The following is a 9,194-nucleotide window of genomic DNA, read 5'->3' as shown; positions in this document are numbered from 1 at the left end:
TATGTTGGTCTTGCACGTGTTTGACAGGGCAGGTAGGCTGTACCGGAGAAAGCCAAGAAAGATGGGTCCATGAAGCTGCAGCGCGGAGCGCACGATTGGGCCCCATAATTTTCCGGCAACGAACTTGATTTTATTCTGAATGCAACAAGCTTTCGTTTCAGATATGCGTCATGCGGGCTGCAAGTTAGATCGCTATTCACGATGACACCTAGGAATCTATGGTGGGTTTTGTATAAGCGATTCATAAGCCTTCGATGTGCACTTGGTAAGACATCGGTTTGCGTGTAAGTTCCACTGTTTATTACAACTAAACGCGCAGGTGCAAAATAAAAAAAATGCTGGCCTGGTTTAGTAGCAAGAGCACAATGACGTAACTTCAACCTGAGGTGACGTTGCTGCGTTTCTATTGCAATAGGACAAAGCAAAGCGTTAATTAAAGCTTGCGTTGGGTCAAGTTGCTACATAGAACGTTCATGCTTCACAAAGCGTAGTTGCCGGTTAAAAGCCTAAAATGAGTCAAATTATATCCGTTGCTTTTCTCGGATAACTTTGGTAGCCGTATAATTTATATCAGAGTGAAATCTTATTTTACGATGAAAAAAAAACACAATTAGAGCAGGGCCTTTTAGTATTGGGAAAACAAAATACTTGACTTAAACATTGTGCCTAGCCTTAGGCAAGTATACTCAGATTATTAAGGTGTTAGTGTGTTTATTATTTGTTCGTAGTAGTTTCATAACCTTACTCCGCAACTACTACAACTGGTGATAATTAGTAGTCTTCTGCTAAACCTTGAAGAAACAAATGCACACTCTGCTCTTACAGCAGAGAAGACTGTTTTGAAGGCGCACGTTACCTCTGTGTACAGGAAACCCAACCATCAACCCAAACACACCTGATGAGGCCCGTAATTTCGGACCTTCGTTAGACGGGTTGGAAGTATGGAGAAAATTAGCTGCGCACATTTTCGGAGGTTAGCGAACGCGTTCTGCGATGCCGTAATGCTGCATTTCGGCAAATTACCATAATGAACATGTCCTAGGACTCGGCCGCTCAGGGCAGCGCAAAGCTCGCGTTAATTGGTCAGGTCACCAAATCAAGGCCAGAGGACTGGGAGGCAGCTAAACGTGTCCGATGAGTAGTCCCGGTGGTGGCAGCTTCTGCAACTGAACAGCAGGTACTGCCCCTTCCACGATGGTTCATTGGTTATGATACCCGACAGCTCAACCCAGCCGTGGAGGCAGCGGTTCGATTGAGGCGAAATGCTAGCGGCCCGTTTACTTAGATTTATGTGCACGTAAAAAAAACACCACCAGGTCAGTTTTTCCCGAGACCTCCACCATGGCATGGCTCATAAGCACACCGTGGTTATGGGGGCTAAACACAAATCAACAAAAAAATATAGCAACAACAGAAATTCAACTTAAGTGACAGGGCTACCTTATTTTGCTTGTGTTTAGTTTTGTATTTCTTATAACCGGCAGCGCGTCATTCAGGTTCTCTGGAAGACAAAGGCTCCACAATCTCTAATTACGCAAGCGCACAGAACATTGTGACATCGAATTTCCACTCACTCTCTTTTTTACGTTCCTGCTAAGAACGCTGACGTAATTGTGGCTCTAATTGAAAAACTGCCACTCAGTGTTTTCTCAGCCAAATAATTGAGTGATTAGTGTGTGTGAAGGTTCAATGTCACCATGATGTCAGAATCAGTCCAATTTTTCGTTGCGATGTTTCACGTATTTTGTTGCTGAGAAACCTTCTGTCACGCAAGCTGAAAGTACAATCCGACTATCAATGAAGTTTTTCGTTCAATTAAGGTATAGCTTAGACATTGACTTTCAAGGTTCAGCAGTAAACGCTCAAATTTCTTTTCGTAAGCAGAACACACGACTTCGACACTCACAATTTCTGGTAAGTGTGACAAGCGTAATCCAAAGGTCTCAGCCTCTTTTGGACCAAGCAACCTTCCCCTGAAGAATTTTGTGTAAAGAAAAGGTTGCTTGGATTTCACCAGCAGTAGAAAGTGAATTGCTTCATTAAGGACTCCTTCGATTTGTAATAGTAGCAGTGTGAAAGTTGGATCTGTGTTTCGAAGTACTCGTATTGTCCGGGCCACTACGAAAGAAAAAAAAAAGCGCTGGTTGGGGCGGAGCTGAAGTCGGCAAGACTGACTGCATTTTATTAAGGGCCACTCGCACTTGCGCAACAGGCCCATTTTATCGGCGTGACCACTTATAAACCCAAATTGGCCCTGGGGGGTTTTGCTGGTGAATACATCTCGAAAAATACACATGAGCCGAAAAGGAGGTTGTTCAAACACTGAGTGTTGATTCAAATAAAGGATTAAAGGTACATCATAAATAGGTTGGTTATCACAAAATTTCAAACGAGTCCTACATGTGAAAAAATTTGCAAAAATATAGAGATTTTAGTACCACCCTTCTATTCTAGGAAAATTCGTGGCAAATACCGACGATGCTAACAAAATGTAAAATACCTCAGTGCTATACTCCTTGCATAATGGGTCTTCGTTATGTCCCTCATGTTATAGCAAAATAAAAATTAATAAAAACCAAAAACTGTTGTCTTACTGCGGCTCATTTTAGGCATTGTGTTCTTTATTTTCTTTGATAGACAAAGACATCCGCTTTGAGCAAAAACTTTTTCTCCAGAATGAAGGTCTCTTTAGTCTCAATCATCTAACGTGAAGAGAGAGAGAGAAAGAATATCAGAAAGGTAGGGAGGTTAACTAGATTAAGTCCTGTTTCTTACCCTACACGGGGAGAGGGTAATGAAGTAGAAAGAGAGAGAGAGGCGGAGGAGGAGATACATATTGCCCATCACACACACACACACCGCACACACAATTCAGGCTTCACAGGTGGTTGCACAATGATGTGCCCCTCATGAATAGTAGAATGGCTTGTATGGCTTTGTGGGCTGATGTACTTGAAGGCCACGAGCACATTTGGCGAAGTGGCCAAATAGTCAAGGCAATGGAACAATCTAACAGGAAAATAAAGCAGATGGACTTTTTGGGCGACTTGGTTCATTCTTAACGTAGCTTATGGCTCGAAGAAAACACCAGAGCAGGACAAGCGCAACTATCAACTATATTTATTCAAAAAAGCGCACACTTATATATACAGGTCAACAAAGTCACAAGTAATATAAGCAGAAAATGAATTCTTTAAGTGGCAAGCACTCAAGTAATCTATCTCGGTGGCATGTAACGTGATTTACGGCTTCGCCACGCATGTGTCGCCTAAATCTAATAATAAAATATGCCTCCTCTATTTCTCGTGCAATTTTTTCTTTAATTTCTGCGAGCACCCTGGTCTCTGATAGCAAGGGTGCGTAGCCACACTCTCCTCGGTGTAACAATAAATATGAACAAGGTGCCCCCCTCAAAGACAACTCATAGTCTAACAATCCATTGTTTTTAAAATAAAGCTTCCGCTTGGCGCTTAGGGCTATGAATTCATAATCACGAGACAGAATTTAGTGTCAAGTGTCTCTGATGACGTCATCTCAGTAGATCATAAGGCTTTTCTTACTACAATGTCCTCCTGTAGACGAGTTTTCGAGAAGGTAGATTACGAAGCAGTGCCGGTGCAGTTTATGAAATAGAGAACCCGGAGAGGTACTGGCTCCTAACCTGCGAAGTTGAAACCAACTTACTCTGAACCAAGTTTACAGTTGCCGTGAATACGACAGCACCAGTCGGGATTAAGATACAATAAATGTATGTTTTTCTTACATTTTAGAGTATACCTCGTTGTATTTCTAATGTATTTTAAGAAATGTTTGTGTTTTACATATCAAAATCACGATATGATTGGGAAACGTCGTATTGGAAAGCTCCGGCAAAGTCGGCACCCATGTTTTTTTTAAGAAATGCCTGAATGTAATCACACGGGCTCATAACATTTTACTTATGTCGTAATGGGGCCGTCATGGCCGGTATAAATTAACTTTCTACAACAGGTTGCAGCTTCGCAGGAACTGAACTTGCAACCTGTATAACCAATGAAAAGGACCCCTAAAATGCACCTTATCTCATTCAATTATAACGATGGTTTTGTTGTGCTGGACTTAATGCTTCGAGGTGGTATGCGAGGGATTATTGGTCCACTTTCATATAAAAAAAAATTGAGGTGCTGCATGACACCAGCAACCAGAAAGAGAAAGTGTTTCACACGTGCCGTTATGGCTACGAAATGCGCTAACTGCGACATCCAGATTTCGCAAATCGCGGGATGGACTTCCCGCTCTTGCAACCGCAATTTCGATGAAGTCGAAAGTGTCGGGAGCCCGTGGGCTGAGATTAAGGCGCACCTGTGGCGTTCAAAATTTCCACATACCTCCACTACGGAATCTCATAATTATACTGCAGTTTTCGGATCTTAAAGCCCAACAATTACCACTTGCAGAGTTAAATACCGAAATAAACACAATTAAGTGGACGGCAGGATAACCACTACCGTAGATCAATTGATCGAGCACTGAAAATATTAATCGAAGTTTGCTGGCTCGATCCCTGCCGGGTTGAAGTTAGCTTTTCAGGCACTTTCATTTTCTATTTATATCTCAATTACTACAAATAACATCCCGTATACATTGTTCAGCTTGATTGTCATTTCCCAGTATTGAACGTTTAGGGGACTATTGTCTTCAATCAAACATGAAAAACAACAAAATTTTTCCCAACTCTCAAGTGAGAATAGAAGAAGAGTAAAGAGTATTCCTCTTTAAAAAGGGTTATCAAAAATAATCGTACCGATAGAAATAATGATCTAGGCTACGCTTCCTCACGTGATAACTTGCACTTCGCTTATCCAAAAAATGAAATGTGTCTTTTCCAATGACATTCCCATCAATATAGATAGCTTAGCGTGCAAAGTGAGCAGCAGCGTAGTATAAAGTGGGTACTTGTGTCTCAATATGGTGCAAAAAAGCATCGGAGTCATGTGAAGTGTAACGATGATCTACATGGATGAAGACAAGCGAATGACAGAATAAGACAAAACAGACACCTCGTTTTCTGTTCTTGCGTCATTCGCATCCTTTCATCTACGCAGCGCATCGTTACACTTTCGTATAGCGTACCGACTCACCCCGTGGTAACACTTTTAAGCTTAAGTGATCTTCAGCTGTGGCACAATGACCTGATAACCCGACGTGTGGCACATGTTCCGAGGAAATGAGCGCGCGAGGCCTAAATGGCTCAGAACCGATCAAACGCAAATACCGACCAAACCCACATACGTCATCAATTGCGGCTCTCGCGATTCAGCTTATATAGCCTCGAAGCTTCACTGGTTTCTCATCGTGTTCTTTCACCAAACAGCACTCGATTTGCGCATGCTTGATTAGTGCGTTGTGCATAATCCGTATATTGCAAGATCGGCTACTTCAACTGTTGCTTGCACAGCCACTCATTTTGTTATCGAGATGATTGAAGTCGTATTTAGCACTAAAACACCTCTCACACCGATCGTTCGAGCTTTGTAAGAACTTGGTCGAATGAAACGAAGAACAAGAAAGACAGTGTCGGCGGAGTATTAGCAGTTCTTTTTAGTAATAGGCTCCAGGAAACGAATTTAACTTAACCCCTCTGAATCTTGAGACTCAGTTCTACAATTACTGTTGAACACAAGGACCGCGTGGTGCACTGAGCGGTGCAAGCGTCAATTTACCAGTGTGAGATGCAGTTCTGGAGTAAGTCGGCAGGATGCATCGACGCGGCGCCGCTTTATTAAGCTACTGCGACATGCCCTTCCTTTTTGGAGGGCGTACTCGCGCTCACAAATTCAATCACAACCTTTTTAGCATTTAAAACGATGGGAAGCTTCGAGAAACCATCGGCAACCACTTTTCCTCTATTGTGTAAGTGCACTTTCAATCACGAAAGCTTTTCTGCTTGCGTAATGCACTGAACCTTGTCGAGAGTTCACGCACGTGCCGTTGTCTCAAATGTAAATGTGAAATGGGAAGAGAATAACAACAAAACGGGGTTTTTCTTAATTATTACTTTGTTTCCTAAAAGGTTGAGTCGGCATACGGGTGCCTAATGACATTAGAGAGGTGCTAGACCTCGGTGTTGCAGATTTTTCATGAAGCATCCAACAGGAAAGTAGGTTAAGTGCACCACCACTGCGCGAGAGTTTTCACTTGCGCGACTTGACTTGAATGAAGTGTTTCTTGCATTTATAACGCTGGGCTGCAACTAAAAAAATGTAATTTCGCTAGATCGAACGTCATAGTGTCGAGTCACCTTAGTAGTAGAGATGGCGTTCGCCCAGATCCTCACTAGGTAACTGCTGTGACACACTCCCCTTGTACTCAAAATCAGAAGCAGTTTCGAAGTTTTCTAGTGCTTGCATGTTAATTTCACCGTTTCATCCGTGACTTCACCTCTATCATGTCACCGCTACACAAGCTGCTCACGTTTGGCACAGCCTTCACTTGGACACCCTCATGGCAGCACTGACATCTCATCTCGTCCTCAGTCACTTCGATGAGTATTCTCATATCTGCCTGCACAGTGACGCTAGCGGCCACGGCATCGGTCCCGTTCTCCTGTAGCGTGACACAACAGGCCGAAAGACAGTCATCGCTTGCGCCAGCCGGGCACTAACAAATTCTGAATAAACTACTCAATTACAGAACAGGAGTGCTTGGCTGTAGTTTGGGCCGTACAGAAATGTCGCCTATATCTTTACGAACGTCAATTTACTGGTTGTCATAACTAAAGAATTTGCCTGGACGCCTCGGCCGCTGGGTTCTCCGGCTGCAAGAGTACACATTTGACGCTGTTTACAGATCTGGCAAAAAAAAAAAAAAGAAACACCAGGATGCAGACACCCTCTGTCATTGCTCTCTCCCACTACCATCTTCTCTGGACAAGCCTCTTCGTTGCGCGTCCAATTACGACGATCAGCATTCACCTACGTTATCAAAACTACCAGTTGCTGACACGCTGTCTTTCACTCGCTACTCTCAGCTGGCCTCCTGTCAACAGCAAGATCCCTACTACCATCGCATTGTTCAATGGCTCTGCGGAAAGTCTCTACTTCTTAATTCCATGTATCGCCGACAACTCTATCGCCGACTTGAAAACGACTTGCTGCATCGGTACGTTTACAACGAAGATAAAAACTGGTGGGTTCTCATCCTTCCAAGTTCACTTCGTACGCAAGTACTGGGGGATCTTTACGACGACCCCACTGCTGGCCACTTGCGATTCTATAAAACATTCAACCACATTAGGAGCCGCTACTTTTGACTTGGCATCTCCACTTTGGTTGTCAAATACGTCTCTTCGTGCTCAGTATGTCAAAGATGCAAGCGGTCAAATTCAGCTCATGCTGGTTTGCTACAACCGATACATTGTCCCGAATAACCTTTTGTCATATTTGGAATGAACCAAGTCGGACCTTTTCCCGTAACGTCGGCAGGATATCGTTAGGTTGCGAAAGTGGTAAACCATCACACGTGGCACGCAGAGACCACTCACCTTCGCTCTAACTCTGCCTTAGACATGGCCACCTTCTTCCTCAAAGACATTGATTTGCGTCACGGTGCGCCCCTCATCCCAGTTAGCAATCGCAGCAAGACTTTTCTGTCCGCTTTGTTGAACAAATGCTTAAAGTTTGCGCTAGAGTTCACAAGATTACATCACCATACCAGCCTTAGAACCAATGACATCACAGAGTGATTCCACCGCACAGTGACAGCGATGATATCCACGTATATTGGACCCACTTACACCTACTGGGACACCATCTTGCCATTTGTGACGTTTTCTCACACTAAAGTTGTCTAACGCACTACTGGCTATTCAGCATTCTACCTCGTTTATGGGCGCTCGGTGAAATTCTCGGTTGAGGCTTCGTTATTCAGCACTCTTACCAGCAATTTTACGACTACACACTCTCCATCATTCACTCCGTGGATATGCTGCCATTTTTTAGGACAGGTAGTAACCGCAGAGCCAAACCATTCGAGTAAAGTAACTAGAAGAATAAGGATAGGGTGGATCACATTCGGCAAGCATTTTTAAATAATGAATGGTAACCTGGCACTAACCCTCAAGAGGAAGGTATATACTAGCTGCATCTTGCTAGTACTTACCTACGGAGCAGAAACATGGAGACTTACAAAGAGGGTTCAGCTTAAATGGAGGACGACGCAGCGAGCGATTGAAAGGTAAATGACAGGTGCAATCTTATGACACTTGAAGAGAGCAGAGTGGGTCAGATAACTAACTGGGGTTTAGGATATCATAGTTGATATCAATAAGAAGAAATGGACGTGGCAGGGGCTCGTAGCAAGTAGGCGGGATAACCACAGTTAATTAAGGGTAACTGATTGAATTCTCAGAGAAGGGAAATGCACGAAGGGGATACAGAAAGTTAGTTGGGCCACTGAGATTAAAAAGTTCACAGGTATAACGTGGCAAGGAAAAATACAAGACCTGGGTGATTGGTGGATCGTGGGAGAGGACTTTGCCTTGCAGTGGGCGTTGTCAGGCTGACGATGACGATTAGTTGAGGCTTAGATGAAACTCTTTTTCCATGTCAGGGAGCTCGCTTCTGTGTTAGCGCGCTATAAGTGCACTATAGCTGTCGTCTTCATTATTCTCGTCTCTTCAACCGTAAAGACAAAGCCAACCAACCTAGTCTCACTTCCTTTAAAGTTCGGTGGGCACCCGGCACTTCCTGGTGGCCCGGAAGGGTAAGAGGCATTGAAGTGAGTTTTATAGAGCAAGTAGGCTGGCATTATCTTCTCCGCGCTCTAAAGGTTCTCACATGCTCGAATGAAGAGGACGAAGACAGAAAGTTAAAAAAAAATACTGACAAATGTAACCCATTTCGCTTGTATTAATGGCAGAAAAACGTTGTTAACACATGTAGCGTTTTCCATCTAAAATTCGGAACGGTATTTTTGATGGATTAAAGAAAGTTTTTCTGCTTGTCTAAACGTTTCATGCATGTTACAGACAACCGTTAAGACTTGTGTTTCGTTCTGAATGATAGGGGTTCATGTTACAAAGAAAATATTTCGGCGTGCAGAGAAAGACAAAAATGTTTCTGCAGTTTATTGGCGTTCAACACACCCGCCAAGATCGAAGGCTCCTACCAGAGCCCTCAAAAAGAGCAAAGACCACATCATCATATCGCCTGCCC

At 43.5% G+C, this 9,194-nt stretch overlaps 1 long non-coding RNA gene across 1 annotated transcript; it reads right to left on the bottom strand.

Moving 5' to 3' along the window:
* Positions 1–1,523: 1,523 nt before the first annotated feature.
* Positions 1,524–8,722, bottom strand: LOC142813902 (uncharacterized). Its single transcript, XR_012894725.1, has 3 exons — positions 8,483–8,722; positions 2,595–2,702; positions 1,524–2,118 (listed from the first exon to the last, which is right to left on the bottom strand). It is a non-coding gene; the product is annotated as an uncharacterized LOC142813902 (long non-coding RNA).
* Positions 8,723–9,194: the final 472 nt, after the last annotated feature.

Source organism: Rhipicephalus microplus, chromosome 4 (assembly GCF_043290135.1).
Source record: "Rhipicephalus microplus isolate Deutch F79 chromosome 4, USDA_Rmic, whole genome shotgun sequence".
Classification (NCBI taxonomy): domain Eukaryota; kingdom Metazoa; phylum Arthropoda; class Arachnida; order Ixodida; family Ixodidae; genus Rhipicephalus; species Rhipicephalus microplus.
The sequence above is the reverse complement of the archived record's forward strand: the minus strand, read 5'-3'. Positions and strand labels throughout refer to the sequence as shown.